A 19,193-nucleotide genomic window follows, 5' to 3' on the forward strand; every position below is an offset into this window, starting at 1 on the left:
TTTGGCAGTTTGATTGATATGGCACTGAACAAGTAGATCAATTTAGGCAAAATTATTATTTTTATAATATTAACTCAAACTACCTATGAGCAATAGATAATTTTCCAATTGTTTTATTATCTTATTTTTTGAATTATCTTTGCCCCATACTTTCTCACTTCACTTATTAAGCCCTCCCTTATAAGAAAAGAAAACAGATTTGCAAAACCAATACACAAAATAGACACATAGGGTACTGTGGGTCATTAATGAGGTTCTGGGTAGACAGCTAGGCATTGGCAGAGAAAGCATGAATCTTTGTAAACAATCTGGAAGAGGTTTAGCTGTTCCCTGAGGTAAGCAGGGTGAAGCACTAATAGGATTATAAGTGGACCCTTTAGATTTTGTTTAGGCCTTTTTTCCTTAAGTAGGCTTTTTCCTCAAGTGGACTTTTGATTACAGTCCCACCCCAAGTGGAGGTGTCTGGAAACCTCACCTTAGTGTATCCATTCAGAAAGCCACGTCATGATGTCAACCCCCTGAGGTTATATTTCCCCTATAAAAGATTTGTTTCTACTGTAGCTTTTTCCTAACTTTTTAGTTTGTTAAATCTCTCTCAGGTTAAGCCGGCATATTTTTTATTATATCTTAACTTGTTTTTTTCAAAAATTGAATTCAGCCTGCCAGTCAATAATGTACTCTTACCTCATTGTATCTTTCCTTTAATGTCAACTTCTTTCTGTTTAATTGTGAGTTCCCCTAGGAAACTTATCTTTTCCCTTATTAACTATAAAAATCCCTTACTTTGTTAATTCCTGTTGGAATTTAGTCTCCTTTTAGCAATGTAATAAACTTGTTTGCCCCAAGTATTTGCACGTCTATATCTACATATTCTTTGGATGGCTCACACTACCAGCCTATAACTCTAACATATTTTTGGAGTCTCACCCTACACCCCATCATTTTGGTAGCTAATCCCAAAACTCTGTTGATCTGAATGGGAAGAGTCTGACTGCAGTCTAACTTCAAAACCACAATATTCTACTCCTCTAGTTCCCCCACCCTCACCATGTGTCTTCTATTCCAGTAATCATGATTAATCTTTACAACTAACTTCAATTATTTTCAGTCACATTGTAGTCATTGTATATCCGTGCTTTCTAAACTTTTTTCCATTTGCAATCCCTTTTTGCCAGAGATATTTTTCCATGACTCCACCTGTATAGGTATTTAAAATGGTATGCAAATCATACATTTGTGATAACATATCATAATTTCACAACTTTTACAGTCAGTGAAGTGGATTGCAACTTACATTTTCCGAAGCTTTGCTAAACAAAGGGAAAACATAAAACCTGAAAAAATTTAAAATTGATTACATATCATACATAAATAGGAATTTAAACAAAATATTGAGAAGATTGAGATGATTCATATGGAAAGCAAAGTTTGAAGCAGTTCCACTTAAGAAGGCTGATAATTTGGCTTCCCTTCTCTGATTCATATGTACAGGAGAGCAGGGAAAATCTTGGATTTGAGAAAATGTGGAGGCTCAGACTGGGTGAGGCTTTGGCAATTTTTTTTTGGAAGGGTAACTTCTAATGCTAAATGGTAAAGTCAAATATTCAAGTATACATATATGCATTTGTGTATAGGTCATTATATAGAAACATATATATCACATATATACATATGAAATATATATACATTGTTTGTCTTATAAATATGTTTGTTTTCTAAATATATGCACATAGAGTATACATACATACATATGTATAGAGATAGATAGATATAGATGATATAAATATAGACACATACACATACATATTTGTATTAGATATAGGAAAGGGAGGAATGTTTGAACAATGCCATGAAGAAGATGGCTGAATTTGGTAACTGCCTATGGAAGCAGTTTCAAACACCATGTAGATCATTGTTATTTTTTTTTTTTATGATAAAAATGAAAGCTTTCAATATCTACTATATGGAAGAATAGTATTTAGAACTACAATAAAGGAATGACTAAAGTGATTTCTGCTTTCCTAAAATTGAAAATACCTTTATATTTTTCAGTCAGGTGTGTTGCTATCAGTCATCATTCATTTTAATAATACATTTTTTTTCTGTATGGCATGTCTCAATCCATATTATTAACTACTCATTTAAGATGGAATACTTGAAGCATAAGGTTTTAAGTGCCTTAACTCATATATCAGTCCAATAAAACATTTTCCTATTTATCTTATCCCCTAAGTATCTGAAATAATTATAAACATTTTCTGCATATGTGAGCACTTTTTTTTTTGAGAAGTGGCAAGAGGCCAGTCAGAAGGTGGCAGAGATTCAGGGACAGTTTAATTTAAATCTTTTACCTGTATGCATCTAGAGATTTCATACAGCAATCTTATTGTCAATTTCTTCATCCTCACCTGCCAATGAATTTTATTCATCCTGTTGTCTGCCGGGATGAAAAATAAGTACAATGATAATGAGGAAAGATATGCTATATCTATATATGAAGGAGATGGACAAAGATGAAAGGTAAGATATATGTTTAAAGTCATTTACAGAGAAAGGAAAATAAACAAATGCGTAAGGAAGCAAACCAGGGTGAAGGGCATACTGCAGAAATAACAATAATATATTTGGCATTAAGCTGGCCAAGTCAGTTAAAGTTGGACAATAGGGCAGATAATAGGCAGATAACAGAGGACAAGAAATAATTAAAAGGATCAGGAAATGGAGAAGGAATGTGATCTATTTCATATCAATAATTTGCTGTATGAGTTCAGTTCCCAAATACCTGAAGAATTAAGAAAAATGAACACTCTTAATGGGTATTTTTAGTTTTTATAGTTTGTACTCTATCTAGGAATGTTGGCAAATAATAATCTATAAGCTTATTTATATACACAGATTTAATATGTATAAGTATATATGCATGTGATGGATGATGTGAGTTAGTAGATATAGGAATCATCACATAGAGATAATCACTGAATCTATGGGAACTGAAGAGATCAACAACTAAAATAGCATAGATCCAGAAGGAAAAAAAAAAGGCTCTTGAAGAGTGATTTAGGGACATCCATTATTCCTCAACATGACCTGCAAAAATATTTAGCAAAGGTGAATGAGGAGTGGGGCAGGGGGGAGCATTGTGAAAACCTAAAAAGAAGAGAGTATCAAGAAGAAGCTTCAAAAGCTACAGAGATCAAGAAGGAAAAGGATTTTAAAAGACCATTGGATTTAGCTAATTAGGAGCTCATTGGTAACGTTTGAAAGAGCATTATGTTTGAAAAGATAAAGTTGTAAGCCAGAGTGTGGAAAATTTAGGGGAAAGGAAAAGATGAGGAAATAAAAGCATCTGTTGAAGGTAGCCTCTTCAATTAATTTAGTTATAAAAAATAAGGGAGACATAGGATGAAAGTAGTGATAGTAGTTTCAAGGGAAAAAGCCCAGAGCAACACACTTTCAAGTTTGGGGTTCTTACTCTCTTCTCTGCTGCCAAAAATAACTCAGGACTATTTCAACTGCCTAGCTAGAAAGTATGACCTATTAATTGTTCTTGTTGTTGCTGTTGTTTGTTTGTTTGTTTTTAGATCAATAAATAGGGAGTGTATCTTGGCCTTTGACTAGTCAACACTTAGATACTGTCTAATTTGGTAAATGAAAACTTCGTATCCTTTAAAAAAATTAACTAAGAGTACTTCTTAACAATACTTGTAACATCTCAACAACCTCCTTGTCTGTCATTTGCCTGTTCCTTCAGTTATATTAACTGATCTGAGAGAAGATCCACTGATCTAAAGCAAGGTCTGTAAAATGCAATGGGATAGGAAAAAAAAAAGTTGACAACTCACAGTTTTATTAATGCATTTAGGTGCAACACTAGTTACTGGTTCTGTGACTCTGAGCAAGTGACTTGTATCTTTTTCAGTTTTCCCAATTGATAAATGGGATAATAATACCTCACAGGAGTTGTTGGGAGGAATAAATAAAATTGTGTTTGTAAAACATTTGGAACGATGCCAGGTATATACTAAGTGTATAATAAAAGCTTCCCTACTCCTCTTCCTCCTTCAATGCTGATTATTTCCTAACTATGAAATGTTTTCACTAAATTATAGTCAAGCAACTCTTAAAAATACAGGATAAGTCTGAGAACAATAACAACAAAAAAAATGGCACAAGTTTCTAAGTATGATTAGTATAAGTATGACATTTTTAGAAGACATTGAATTGTATTACACACACACACATCCTGATGGTCTTGTGTCAGGCTTCCCAGTGAAACTGAAAATACCCTTAAGGATATTACCAATATTTGAAAGAAATGCTCTAGTTCCATTTTGTAACTTCTTACATTAGAAAAGTATCTAGGAATTTATTGGACTGAAATCTCCTTATAAATGTTATATGATGGCCAAAAATGATGAGATTTTAGGTTGTATTAGACTGCTCCCCAGAAATATCAAGTGGGGACCCCTTGGGCTAGATGGGTTAGGAACCCATCAGGACAGGGACTACAGAAACTTTCACTCCTGAACTGTTTGCAAAATTAGGGTCTGAGTCCAGGAAGACTGAGTAAAGCTTGGCTAATTAGGACACCAGGCCCAGCTATGCTGCATAGACACAGCCCTGGGTTAGAAAGAACTAGCACACTGGGAATGCAGAGACACTTGGACAGGGATGCTACTGGTTGCAGACCCTTGATTTGGGATTCCAGGTTAGAGCTGAAATGAAGCTAGACACACCATCTCCCTACCAATATTTACAAGTAATTACACTAATACCTCAAAGAAGAAAGAATCCCACCATAGAAATTTACTATGAGAACAGGGAAGAACAGGGTTCATCTTCAGAGGAAGACACTGAAGTAATGTGAAATGGCTTCATTCCCAGAGAGAATTCATAGAACTCAAAAAAGAATTTAAAAATCAAATGAGAGACAATGAAGAAAAACTAAAAACAAAACAAAACAAAAAAAAACAGGAAGATTATGAAAAAAAAAAGTTAACCAGCTAGAAAAGGAGAATCTTAAAGATGAAAATAATCCTTTGAAAATTAGAATTGGGCAAGGAGAAGCTAGTGAAGCTATGAACATAAACTAACAGATTCTAAAGAATGAAAAAATAAAACAGAATGAAAGGTCTTATGAAAAAAAAAAAATGGCAGAGCTGGAAAACAGATCAAGAAGAGAAAAATATAAGAATAATTGGACTGTCCGAAAGTTGTGACCCAAAAAACAGAACCTTGTCACAATAATGCAAGAAACAATCTAAGAAAATTGTCCTAGAGTGATAGAATAGGAGGGGAAAGCAGAAAAGAAAAAAAAAAAAATAATCTACTGATCACCACCTCAACAAGATCCTTTGTGGAAAACACATAAGAAAATTATTGTCAAATTTTGAATCCCCCAGATCAAAAAGAAAATGTTGTAAGAAATAAGAAAAAAAATTCAAATATACTAGAGCTACAATTAAAATTGTATAAGACTTAGCAGCAGCCACAATAAAAGACTGCAGATCCTGAAGTCATATCTACCAACAATCAAAAGAACTAGATCTGTGGCCAAAACTATCATATTCAACAAAATTATCTGTAATGTTGAATGAAAAAAAAAAAATAAGCATTCAACAAACTTGCAAATTTTCAGGACTTGCTTTCAACCAAACCCAAACTTAATAGAAAATTTAACATATAAGAGGCAATATCAAAGATCACTTTCAAGAAACTCAACATGGACAAATTGTTTGTGTGTTTTCTTTTATTTTTAACATGGAAATGTATATCAATGGGGTAGCTCATAAGAAAGATGGTGGCAAAATTAGGTAAACATAGTAATTATGTTATAAAAATGAGATGTAGAGGAAGAATAGACACGAAGGGATTAAAGGAAGGAGAAAGACTAGTAATGCTGAAAACCTACTCACATCAGGAATTGGTTAAGTACTCAACACTACATATATACCATGAAGGCTATAACACCCTCCAAAATTTATAAAGAAATAAGGAGGGAGGGATGGTTTGACAGGGAAGTAAAAAGTGAGGGAAGAAGACAATGAAGGGATCCATGGATAGCAAGAGCTTAATAGCAAGGCAAGTTAAGGAGTAGAATTAAAGAAAAAAAATGATCAATGCTAGAAAAGATGTATATAGGGGGGAGGGGAATGTGGGTGGGTATGTTGAGTAGATGTATGTGTATGTATATATCTGCATATGTATACATAAATATCTCCTTAACTATAGCCTGCTTGAAGGCGTAAAAGGGGGTAAAGAATAAAGTAAAAAAGATGTACAACAGAGAACAAAAGAACAATTTATAAGGAAGTAAAGAGGTGTGTGTGTGTGTGTGTGTGTGTGTGTGTGTGTGTGTATATACTTTCTTGAACTTGAACTATAGTTTGAAGACTCCTTGATGTTTTGCTGGGCACATGACAATGTTCTTTTTTGTGTTGTATTCCTATTCTGTTTTTGTTTTTTCTTATTCTGTTTTTTTAGTTAAAAAAAAAAAAAACAACTTCTCACTGTGACTTAAAACCTAGATTCAAAATAAGCTCCACACAAATAGGAAACTAACTGCTTCATAGCACCAAGGAGTCCTTTGAAATGAGGGATTAGGTCTGTATGTCCGCCTAAATCTGAACTGCCTTTGCAAGACATTGGCAAACTAGCCAAGAGAGCCCTTCACAGGTGAAGTGAATAGAGCACTAGAACTGGAACAAAAGAGGAACTAAGTTAAAATACAGCTTCAGACATTATTATCTATGTCAATATGGTCATTATGGGCAAATCACCTCTCTGTCATAGTTTCCTTATCTAAAACAATGATAATTCCCATCTGGGTTTTATGAGAATCAAATGATATATTTTAAATCATTTTTGAAAATTTCAAAATATGATGCAAATGCTTGTTGTTTTCATTGTTATTGGTGCGCATTATCCTCCTCTGCTATGAGCCCTATTGTCAGTGGAGTCACAAAAAACTCCAAGTCAATTTTTGCCCACTCACATTAATCATTTACAAATGAATAAAGTAGATAGTGAAGAAATCCTGGATTAATGAGGAAAAGATATCTACATAATAGTATAGACTATTCATCCATTTATTTGAGCTATTTACAAGTATTCAATTAGGAGAGATTATGCCTAGGTTTAGAGAAGCAAATTCATAAGTATTTGAGGAGAGTTTATGACCAACCTGGTTCTGCCATTAAAAAAACAAAAACAAACACAAAAACAAACAAAAAAACCCAACACTATATTGGTTTGGTTTTTCTTTGGATTGCATCAAAAGATGATTTTTGCTTCAGTGCATATTTTCTTTTCCCCTAGGTGAATTAATTAATTCTTGTTGATTTTTAACATACTTTGGCGATTACTTTCTTGATTTTTAGAACAGGTATGGTCTGAAAATGAAATGAAGGTAAAGAAATAGACATTTTTATAACATTGTGTGGCATATATTTTGGTAAGCAATTTATAGATACATCATCAATTGATCCTCATAACAACTCCACAGAACAGCGTGACAATTATGGGAAAATGTTTAGAAGAATTGTTTTTCAATTCTGAAATAATACCATATACTTATTAAATTGGTTAATAGGACAGAAAAGGAAAATGACAAATGTTGGAGGGGATGTAGGAAAAATGAGACATTAATGCATTATTGGTAGAGTTATAACTGATGCAACCATTCTATTGAGCAATTTGGAACTATGCCCAAAGGATTATAAAACCATACATACACCTTGACTTAGCAATACTACTGGTAGATCTATATCCCCAAAGAGGGAAAAAAAAAAAGAAAAAGAAAAGAATCTACATGTACTGTGTGTGTGTGTGTGTGTGTGTGTGTGTGTGTGTGTGTAATCAGCTTTTTTCTGGGGGCAAAGAATTAGAAATTGAGGCATCAGATATGAGGGAACAACAATATAGTTTATTTTATTTTATTTTTCCCATTAAACATTATCTTGTGCTAAGATCTTTCCATTTTCCTATCAACAACATCTCTGTGAGTGAATACAGTTGCTATAGATCTTGATTCATTTTGGCTCATTTTTTATTGTTTCAAATGGTCTAGGGACTGTTATGTCCTGTATTTCTTCTCAATCTGCCATATTACCCCTGATTTTCCCTGCTTTTGTTTGCTAGTGTTTCTTTTTAAAGGATATTTGTTTGAAATTATAGGGTTTTGATTTCCTGACAGAAGTCTGAAGGTCATTTCAGTTTGTGGTCACTGTTTTAATCCAAGAGCTGATTTTCACTTTTTTAAAGCATATACAAATATGTATATGCTTTGTTTTTTCAGAGGATGAAATGCATTGGTAATAAGTTCAGATATGTTACCTCCAAATTTTTTATAACAATTTAAGATATTAGAGTTATAATTTTGTAGTATTACTCTTTTTATATTCTTTCTATAAATATGGAATTTCTATGATTAAAAGATTCTGCCAAAATATACAAAATAATCATTTTCTGAGTTATAACATAATTTTTAAAAAGGAAGGTTGCAAATGATACTTTGTTGCCTTGCTTTAGAAATTGGATATACATTATTAATCTCTTTTCCCTCATCACTTCTCAAGGACCCATTCCAAAGAAGTATTGGTGAATTATCCAAACAGCTACAATGATTTCTTAGTTGAGCAGCCTTTTTGGTATGGAACACATACGCTAAGTTTTATGAATTTAAACAAAATTATTAACACTGAATTGTAATTATTTGAGATCATTGGCCTAGAAGACAGAAAATGACTTGAACATTAGAAAGCAAAAGCAAAAAAAAAATTCTAAATGAGTATAAATATATGAAGTACAATTTTTTCTTTTAGTAATTTTATCAACAATATCTCAGTGGTACTCAAGACATATTGGTGTCTAAGTGTTCTTCAAGCATGCAGACACCTAAAATAAGAGCAAACTTACTTTGAACATATTAGTTTCAAGAGACTTCAGCTTCACATTTTAATTGAATGTAAATGATGCATTCAGTATGCAAGGTACCATCCTTTCAAAAGTCTTGAAAGAGGAAAAAAACCGTATGTGTTCTGGAAATAGCACATTAAAAAGCTGTGAATAGCCTAGTTATGCCACTAAACCAGCATCGTGTGTATGTTAGCAGATCACCTCAGTGAACGAGATGTATTATAATCAGGATGTTTATCATGCATAATTACTGAACAGGAGCTGTATTATACTGCACTGACAGCCTCTGATCTTCAGCTATAGATTTATGCTCTTATACATTACTAAGCAGGGGCTGTTCTGTAGTGAGCTGCCAGGAGCAGATGGACTACCCTCCAGAGCATACTTGAGAAGTACTGTAGAATTACTAAAAGGGACAAAGCTTCCTACTAGAAAAGTGATAGGGCAGCATCACAGGCGGCTAGGAAGGAAAAAACCTATGGTTAACCAAAAGGAAATACTGTCCAGAATTTAATCCTGGATGAGTGGTGTACACTCTGATAGGCTGGGGGATGTGATATATATATATATATATATATATATATATATATATATAGCAGGATTTAAGGAATAAGGTTACTGATTTTTTTTTCTCTTTTTCATTCTTTTGTGCATTCGTTCAATAACCTATAGCTGAGAGCTGTAGGGTTTCCATAATCAGACATTGATCTGATTGGAGTTTGGAGGAAATTACAAAGTAATTCATACAAAAGCCTGCTGATCTCTTCCTTGCTTATTTTTACTGGATAACACATCTTTGCTGGAGTCACAATAAAGCTGGACAGTGGCAGGCAGTGCAAGCAATTCCACTCTCAAGTAGTCCCAATAACAAAATGAATGTGACTTTCCCCCCACTACCTGATCACACCTTCTGCTTAATAGGCTTTGATAAACATATTAAATGTTACCTCATACCAATATATAGAGAGATATAATTCATATTAAAAAAAAAAAAACCTGTAGTATCCTCAACACAGAACTTCTCATCAACCCTAAGTAATTTAAGTTTACTCAGATATTGAACGAGAGTGGGAGATTATTGAAAATTTGTTTCTTACTAACATTATTGATCATTGTTTACCAATTTAAATTTCAGTAAACAGCCTGGTAAGAATTTTGGTGCTGAAACTACAGTTTGTATATCTAAAACATCAAACTCAAAAAGAAATGGGTCACTAAGGAGCCATAAGGATCCCTGCAGGTCACACTGAACATTTTTATCTTCTATTGTATTTTTTTTGTTAAATATTAAAATTACATTTTAATCTGGAATAGCTTCCACTGGGAGTGTTGCTAGCCGAAATTTCCCAAGAAGTGCTGCCAATTTGATACCTGTTGTGTAAAATAGATGACATGTTTTTTGTAGAATAGATGAATGATTTCACTTGTAAAATTCAGGGTGAAGCTCATCAATGATACCTGATGACAAAAAACCAAAAACTTTATAATGACCCAAAATAAGTCTTCTTCTTCATGGGTGACCAGGCAATTTCTAACCAGGACTAATTTGAATAGAGGAAGTATATACCCTATTAGGCTTATACCTCCAAGAGATCAAATAAAGAAGACAAGGTCTTATAAACGTATGAAAATATTCATAGTAGTCCTTTATATAGTGGCAAAGAAGTAAAAACTAAGAGATTATCTATCATTTAGGGAATGGCTGAACAAATTATGGTATATTAATGTTATGGAAATACTGTTATAAAATGAGAAAAGATAAAGGGAACTTTTTGAGAGAATCCTGAGAAAACTTGTATGAATTGTAGTAGAATAAAGAAATAAGGATTAATTTATACAAAAATATTGATAATGTTCATATTATAAAAACAAACAATATTAAAGACTTAAGTGATCAGTGCAATGATTAACCACCAGTCCAGAGGAATTGTGAGGAAGAATGCTTACTAACCTTTTAACAAAGAGGTGATATGTTAAGATCCATAATGAGACATTTCTTTTTGGACATGGTCAACGTGGGAATATATTTTGCTTGACTATACTTTTAGTTATAAGGGTTGTGCTTCTTTGTTTTTTCTCCTCCCCTGTGCATGGGAAGATGGGAATAAATTGGTGATAGAAAAAATACATTCCTGATAATTCAAAAGATATAATTAAATGTTAACATATTGCTTTCCAGAATGACTGAATTAGTTTTTTTAAAAGTACCTCAATATAAATTTTTGAATCAAATTCTTAAATATCTTAAAAATTTCCCAATTAACTGTTTACCTTCTTCTGATTAGTTATGTTTTTCCTTATTAAAAATAAATTTTATACAATCAAAATTTTCTATTTTATCATTGATGATTGTAAACTCTTTCCATCTCCATCGATCTGAAAGATAATTTCTTTCTAACTTTCCCTATTTTTTCCCCATGACAATCATTAATATTGAGCTTATTGTGTATGATGTGAGGAATTGTTCTAAAGTTAATTTTTTCCCTAACTGCTGCCTGATTTTACCAGAAATTTTTGTTTTTATCAAATATTGATTCATTTCCACATTAGGTGGGGCTTTTAAGTTTATTAAACACCAGACTATTTGTTATATTGTGTACCTAATTATGTTTAACTTATGTGCATCTTTTATTTGTCTGTATGTTTTTTTTTTACTATTATTAAATGGGTTTGATGATTACTGTTTTGCAATACGTAGTTTGAAATCTGAAACCCTTTTCTTTCTAGCACACATACCTATACACATTTATATATGGATATATGTACATTTGCACATACATGAACACAAAAATATATGTAATAATTACTAGCATGTCTATATACATGTATTTCTCTTGATATTCTTAAATTTTTTCTTCCCACTGAAATTTGTTATTAATTTTTTTCCAATTTTATAAAGTAATCTTTTATCATTTTGACTGGTATGATACTGAATATGTGAATTGGGGGAAAATATAACTTTATTATATTAGCTGGACTTATATTAGCAATCCACATATCTCTAATTATTTAGTATTACTTTAATTTGTACATACAATGTTTTGTAGTTCCCTTATACTTGTTTTGTATATCTTAATAGATTTCCAAACATTTTATACATTCTGTAGTTATTTTAACTGGAATATCTCTTTCTACCTTTTCCTAGACACAAGTAAAGTCTCTGTTCTCAAGGGGCTTTTCATAATAATTCATATATCTTAACATCAGGAAATTTTAATAATAATCAGAGGATAGATAGAACTTTGTCTAAGGATACTTCATGGATTCAATTTCAGCCTCAGATGCTTGCTAGTTGTGTCAAGTGACAACCCTGTTTGCCTCCATTCCTCATCTGTAAAATGATTTGGAAAAGGAAATGGCAAACCACTCCAGTATCCTTGCCAAGAAAATCTTAAGTGGGCTCATGAATAATCAGACACCAGTGAAAAACAACTCAACAACAGCAGCAGCAGAAGAAGCAGCAGCAATAACAACAACAAAACAGCAACATTTTCAACTGTTCCTATATAAACTCAAAAGTTTATGATAACTTTGATTTTACAGTAATGTACCAGTAACAAGGAAAAGCTTTCTCCTGAAAAATTGATTCTGTAGTTTTCTTTCATTTTATTTAATCCTTTAATTCATTCACAATTAAGATAATACTGTTTAGATTTGAATTTTCCCCCATTTGCATCCTACTTCTTATAAGTCAGCATTTGCCCCTCTGCTTCATTGACTCAATACTAGTTTCTTTTCCAAAAGTTCTCATCTGAATTCCATAACAAATGACAAGAAGTTAGGTATTTAGAAAATGCTTGTGGAATGAAAAAGTAACGAAATAAAAGAGGGAAATTATTTTTAAACAATAAATTTAAATTGGAAAAGAGATTATGAGGTGCTTTTTTGATATGAAAGTGGCAAAAATCTATAGATAGTTGAAGGTATTCTGAAAAGTCAGACCTGAAATTCATCTACATAAAAAACATTTTGTAGCTTTGGAATTCAATGGAAGTTCCAAGGGATACAATGCACAGTGAGAATAGGCAAATAGAGACAACATGGAGAATACCTATCTATACACACATATAAGTGTATATATTTATATATTTATATTTAAACATACATTTAAATATATACAAATTTGTATATATATATGTATATATAAATGTATATATACATATATAAATATATATATATATATATATATATATGAAATATTTTTCCTTTTCCTTGAAGAATTTTCCTTGAACCTTATATTTATACCAGCTCTTTCAACCAAAATAAATAGCTAAATGAAACCAGGAGCTGTGCTTAGATAACTATGATTTTGACAATTTCAATATTGGAAAAAAAAAGCCACACACACACACACACACACACACACACATATATGCATATATATGTATGTAAATACACATGAATATATAGATATATAATGTACATATATGTGTATATAAGCACATATTTAAAACTATACTATTTTAGATGATAGATATTTTTACTACATCTTTTTACTACATTTTACTACATACTACATTATAGAAAATACTGATGTCTTTCCAGCTGGGTTGGCAATTTTGGAGAGAAGATAATTATCATTTTTAATTATCTACCTTTAGGAGAAATTAAGTATTTTACAAATATTATTTTATTTGATCTTCACAATAACCTTGTGAAGTATAATAAGTTCTATTAAAATTCTTAATTCATAATTGAGGAAACTGAAGTTATGTGCTTGTCCAGGGTCACATTTCTAGGAAAGATTAGAGGGAGTATTTCAACTTAGATCTTCCTGATTCTAGGCCAGGACTCTTGTCTATTGTATCACCTACCTGATGAACTAAAGAAAGATTTGAGAGAAACTAAAGAAGTCAGAGGAAAGGAGAAGATTATTTAACTCTTATATTGTAATAAATCTTATGAAGGGAATTCCTTGAGAAGAATGGAAAGTTTTAATTGTCATCATATTAGCTGATATGAGTTAGAGATAAATTGGGTGAGGTACCGAGAGGAAGAACTTAGAACTCGTTATGATTTTTTAAAACCAAGAGCTAAACTATTGTAAAAATAATGGCTTTGTAGAATTTTTACCCTATTTTAGAGATGGCTAGATGGAATAATTCAAAATTTAAAAATTTCAAATTGTAAAGTTATAAAATACCTTTTATGAAAAGATCACAGTTTTTCCAAAAGTAGTTTGTCAACAATATCTTGACAAAACTATATATAGTATATCCCAAAATTTTCTTCATAAAAGCATTGCATAGAAGGAACTTTTAAAGACCACTGATAGATACCAGTATCTAGTCTTTGAGTATAGAGGTTTTCTATACTAATGAATTCATAGTCCAGATTAAAATCAAGGGGGAATATTTTGTATGACAAGATATTCAGGATATTGTCAAATATGATTATTTTTCTATATCAAGTGGCAAGGAGCCTTGATTAACAGTCCATGCTGATTTTGCAGAAATATTCTTTAAAAATAATTTCTCATTTTTTTTTAATGTTTAAAAAGACTTGAAGTGTTCCTCATATCATATTAATGCCTACTTGGGGGATCTTAACTCTGCTTTAGTTATATACAGCACCCAGAGTGTCATGATCTTTTGATAATGAGTCTTAAGGAATCTATTTGTGATTGTGAACTTTTTCTGAACTATCAGCATTATATCTAATAAACTTCAAATAAACAAGAAAACTGGTAAAAAAAAAATAGCATTAACAACTATTGGACTAAAGTAAAATTGTGAAGCTCAAGAAGTGATGATGAAGATATTGAATCCTTTCCTGATTTAGGTGACCGTTGACTATATCCATGTGCTCCAAAATGATAAATACAACTCTATTTTGCTGAGTTTATCAGCACAAACTATTGGTAAAATGTTTCTTTATTTAATAGGCAAAAATATACATACACAATCATATGTCTGTGATATGAAGATTATAATGACCACAAGATTGTTTAATGTATCTCTTTAAAGTTTACCACAAAATAATTAATCTGACATATTTTGACATATTTCCATTAGAGAATTTGTTTAATAGTATTTATTTCACAACTCACTAGTAATATTTCCTACAAAGAATAGAGAAATATTTTAAGTGCAATGAAATAAATGCTAACTTTTTAACAATATATTTTTAAGCAATCTGTATAGCAAAGGAATGCCTAAAATACTTTTCAGAGTTGTCTGGGGCTGCCTAACAGGTAGCTTTCTTAAAAGGCAGTAAATAAGCAATTTAGCTTTTGCATACAGATAACACAGATGGATGAATTTGGTAATTTACATTTTTTCATTTCTTTTTAAAAATGCGTTTGTGGTTTTTCAAAAGGAAAGGCGCCAAGTTTCTGTTTTGAAAAATATTTTTCCTTTTCCTTGAAGAATTTTCCTTGAACCTTATATTTATACCAGCTCTTTCAACCAAAATAAATAGCTAAATGAAACCAGGAGCTGTGCTTAGATAACTATGATTTTGACAATTTCAATATTGGAAAAAATTTCTTAGGGAACCTGTCCTGCCAAGAAAGAAAGGATTGTTTTTTGTTTATTTGTTTGTTTGTTTGTTTGTTTTTAACCTTGAACTCTTTCTGAGTTATGTAGCCTCAATACCTGGAGTCAAATAATAAGGCAAATCCAAACAACCATAAAAATGCACTTATTGTTGGCAGAGGTTTTCACTTAAGAAAAAAAAAAAAAAGGCAACCCCAGTGCTATGCACAATGGTCTAGCACGTAGTAGGTTTTTTAATAAATAACTGTTGACTTACTGCTATTCTTTTAATAGAATTGGGTAAAGAAGTTTTATGTCAGTTTCTATATTTTATTGGAGGGGGGAAGGTGAAGAACAAGCATGTTGCACCTGCATCTGCTTCTTCTTCTCTAGGATTTCCTCCAGGCAGGATGCCGGCATCTCTTTCAGCTTCTCCTGTTATCTCCCCAGGGTTTCTGTCATCTTGAAAGAAAAAGAGGAATCTAAAAGGAGATCACAAAATGCCTCAAGTCATTCTCAACAAAACCCACTTGGATTTCCTTTTCCTCTAATCTCTGTCCTCCTAATTTGTTCAGCTCAAGAAGATTTCTCTTACTTCCCAATTTGCCTTATATAACACCACACCTCCATCAGACCATCCACAAAAGATGGTCAAAACATAGATTATTGTCACAGTCTCCTGCTACCTGAACACATGACCATACAGTGATCAGGTCCAGAAGAAGAGCAAACTCTGGCCTAGAAGAGGGGACATGTGAGTAGAGTAAGCAGAAAGTGCCCATGAAGCAGAAAAGGGTCCTGGTTGGTGCAGAATAGTCTCCTGTGTTTACCCTGAGGGGTCATTTTAGCCTATAAACTGGAATACTATTGCAGGAGTTTCTCTTAGTGCTGGGCATCCATGTAATTCCAATTCCTGTAGTTCATTTTTGTTCTTTCTTGTACAGCTCCAAAAATGTCTTCATTTGCTATAGCTGCTCCAAGTTGTCCATCTACAATTCTGTGCAACCCAAACAGGATGGGTGTGAAGTGGCGGATGAACTCACACAGCTGCTCTTGGCCAAGGAAAGTTTTTTTTGCTCCTTCAGAAACCAGCAATAAAGATGACTAAGTAAACTACCAAAAGTTAGCAATAGATTAGAAAAAATACTTATGGTGTTTTGAGAAATTTAACTGGTTTCAAATGATGTTGAATCAATTAATATGTGTTCTGTTTGCCTAAGTATTTTAAGCATTCCTTTGCTTTACAGATTGTTTAAGAATATATTGTTAAAAGGTTAGCATTTATTTCATTGCATATTTGTTTGCAGACATATTAATATGTCTGAAAGAAGCAGACACCATTCTAAGACTCCTAAAAAGGATCTCCCAAGAGTTTAATGAAAATTTTAAAATGCAATATGTTAAAGGCTTTAACAGGGACAAAATTACAATTTCTTTCCAAAATTCAAGGTTTTTGAGCCAATGTTTATTATTTTTTATGAATAACTTTGTTGCTTTATATCACCTTCATTTTTGAGTATATCCCTTTCCAGTTCAGTGAGCCAATCAAAAATTCAAAAGAAAGATGGCAGGAGAGGGAGATGAAAGGAGAATTAATTCAACAAAATTAACATTGAATGTGAACAAATACTTTACATCTCATTTAGTTGGTCAATCGGGTCTTTCTACCTTTTTACCTGCTATTTTTGTCTTGCTTCCCTTTAACTTCAACCAATCTGCTACATAGAGGACCTTTGAATCAGGATGTTAATTCAATCACTTTGGGAGCACAAGCACCCTGTCTGAGCCTTTTTGCATGGTAATTCTGTTCAAACTTATGCAATATAGTTTCAGGTAAATAGACCACACTGCATTTGTCATCAGCCATCTAAGCAGTCTATATTGCTAGTTGTTCTACCATAAACTTTCTCCCTCTTACTCAGTACAGTAATTGAATCAACACTGCTGTTTTTGGAAAAGTTAACATCAGTTGAATTTGTGGATTAAAGCAACCACTGTCCTTTATATATGGTCCCTCAAAATTAAAATGTAAGCTCCTTGAGGGCAGGAAATGCCTTCCTTTTTGTATTTATATCACCAATACTTAGAAGTTTTTTTTTTTTTTACATAGAGTTTAATAAATTCTTTTTTTCATTCATTAATGCAGTTGACCACACTAACCAAGTTAGAATAAAAATAATATTCTACACACAAAGTCCACCAACTTTGTAAAATAGAAGTGAAGTGCATTTTCTTATTTCTTTTTAGAGCCATCATATTTTTACACTGTTTAGTTTCAGTTTTGTTTGGTTTAAACTAATATTTATGATAACATTATACAGGGTAAAAAAGTCAGGAAACGGATAGAAGATATAGTGTAGAAATTATACTATACAAAATACTCAATGAAGAAAATCTTTGAAAAAAGAAGGCAACAAGATGTAAAATAATTTCATTAAATCAAAGCAAGAATAAGGGTTTAAATATTAGCCAGAAAAACAATGTCTCCAAAGAAATTGTCAGGTATAGAGGAAATAGTGTTGAGTAGTGCATTACATTGAGCAGTGAATTACTGTTCACTACTACATGTGTAATCACTATGATCAATCTTTGAGTTAATCTCTATTATCTTGGAAGCACCTCAGTGACTTGACTTGGACATACTATAAACTACAAATGCTTCATTAACTGATTAATCTTCACTGGTTCTTATATTTTATTGGAAGTTCAAAATATACTTCAGAATAGATACCATGTCCTCTAATACCTTTCTCTTTATTTTGGAAGTGGCAAAGTCATTTCCAGTTTCCTATAACTAATAAATGACAGCTCATTCATTCTTGACATTCTGAAATATTTCAGATCATAAAAAGGATAACAAGTGTTTGTAGAATCCATTTGAATTCAAATTAGACTTACCAGGACTCTATAGTAGAAAGTATTTTTAGAATCAAGATCATTAGTATGTATGCTATGTATGAATAGCAGCCTAATGAAAAACCAATCCATAGTTGCTACCAAAATTTAAAAAAAAAAATACTATTTTAATTCACATAATTCAAATTAACTATTCATGTGACTATGAGGGCTAAAAGAACTATGGACCTAAAATCAGGATATATTAAAAGAATTGTTCTCAGTTCATTCATTTATTCAGTATTTATTTCCACCATTTTCTTTTATCTAAGCTAAGTCAAGCCCATCTCTTCATAGATTTCTCTTATTGGATAATGGGGATAATATGTAGTGGAATAGAATTTACATTGTGGAAAAGATATTAAAATATTCTCTGCATAACTCTGAGACCACCATGCTTCTTTCTGTATAGAATAATGAATACACAGAAGTAATCTAAAAAAAAAAAAAATCCCAGGTGGAGATGTCAAAAGTACAAGAGACCATTTACCTTGGACAAAATAACATTGAAACTTCCCAAGTCTGAGTTTCCTCACATATAAAATGAGCAAACTAGACTAGATATATTACAAAGTCATTTCCCTCTTTAAATCTAAAGTTCTGTAAAGCTATGAATATCCAAGTGACATCAGGAGGAAGTTTCTAATTGTTCATGATATGATTGTTGAGATATGTCCTTGCTCAAATTACTTTCTACCCCACTATTATTGTTATCTGCTAAATTCAGCTTCAAAGAGTCTTCAAACAGTAAGCAGCTCTGTTTTGTAGATTTATATAATTCAAGATGCTTATATAAAGCATCATCATTAATAATAATAGTAATAACAACAACATACCCAAAAATAAGAGGTATCATTTACAAGCATTCGTTATGTGCCAGGCAATATGACAAATGCTTTATTTGAA

This window comes from Sarcophilus harrisii, chromosome 6 (genome assembly GCF_902635505.1).
Source record: "Sarcophilus harrisii chromosome 6, mSarHar1.11, whole genome shotgun sequence".
Classification (NCBI taxonomy): Eukaryota; Metazoa; Chordata; class Mammalia; order Dasyuromorphia; family Dasyuridae; genus Sarcophilus; species Sarcophilus harrisii.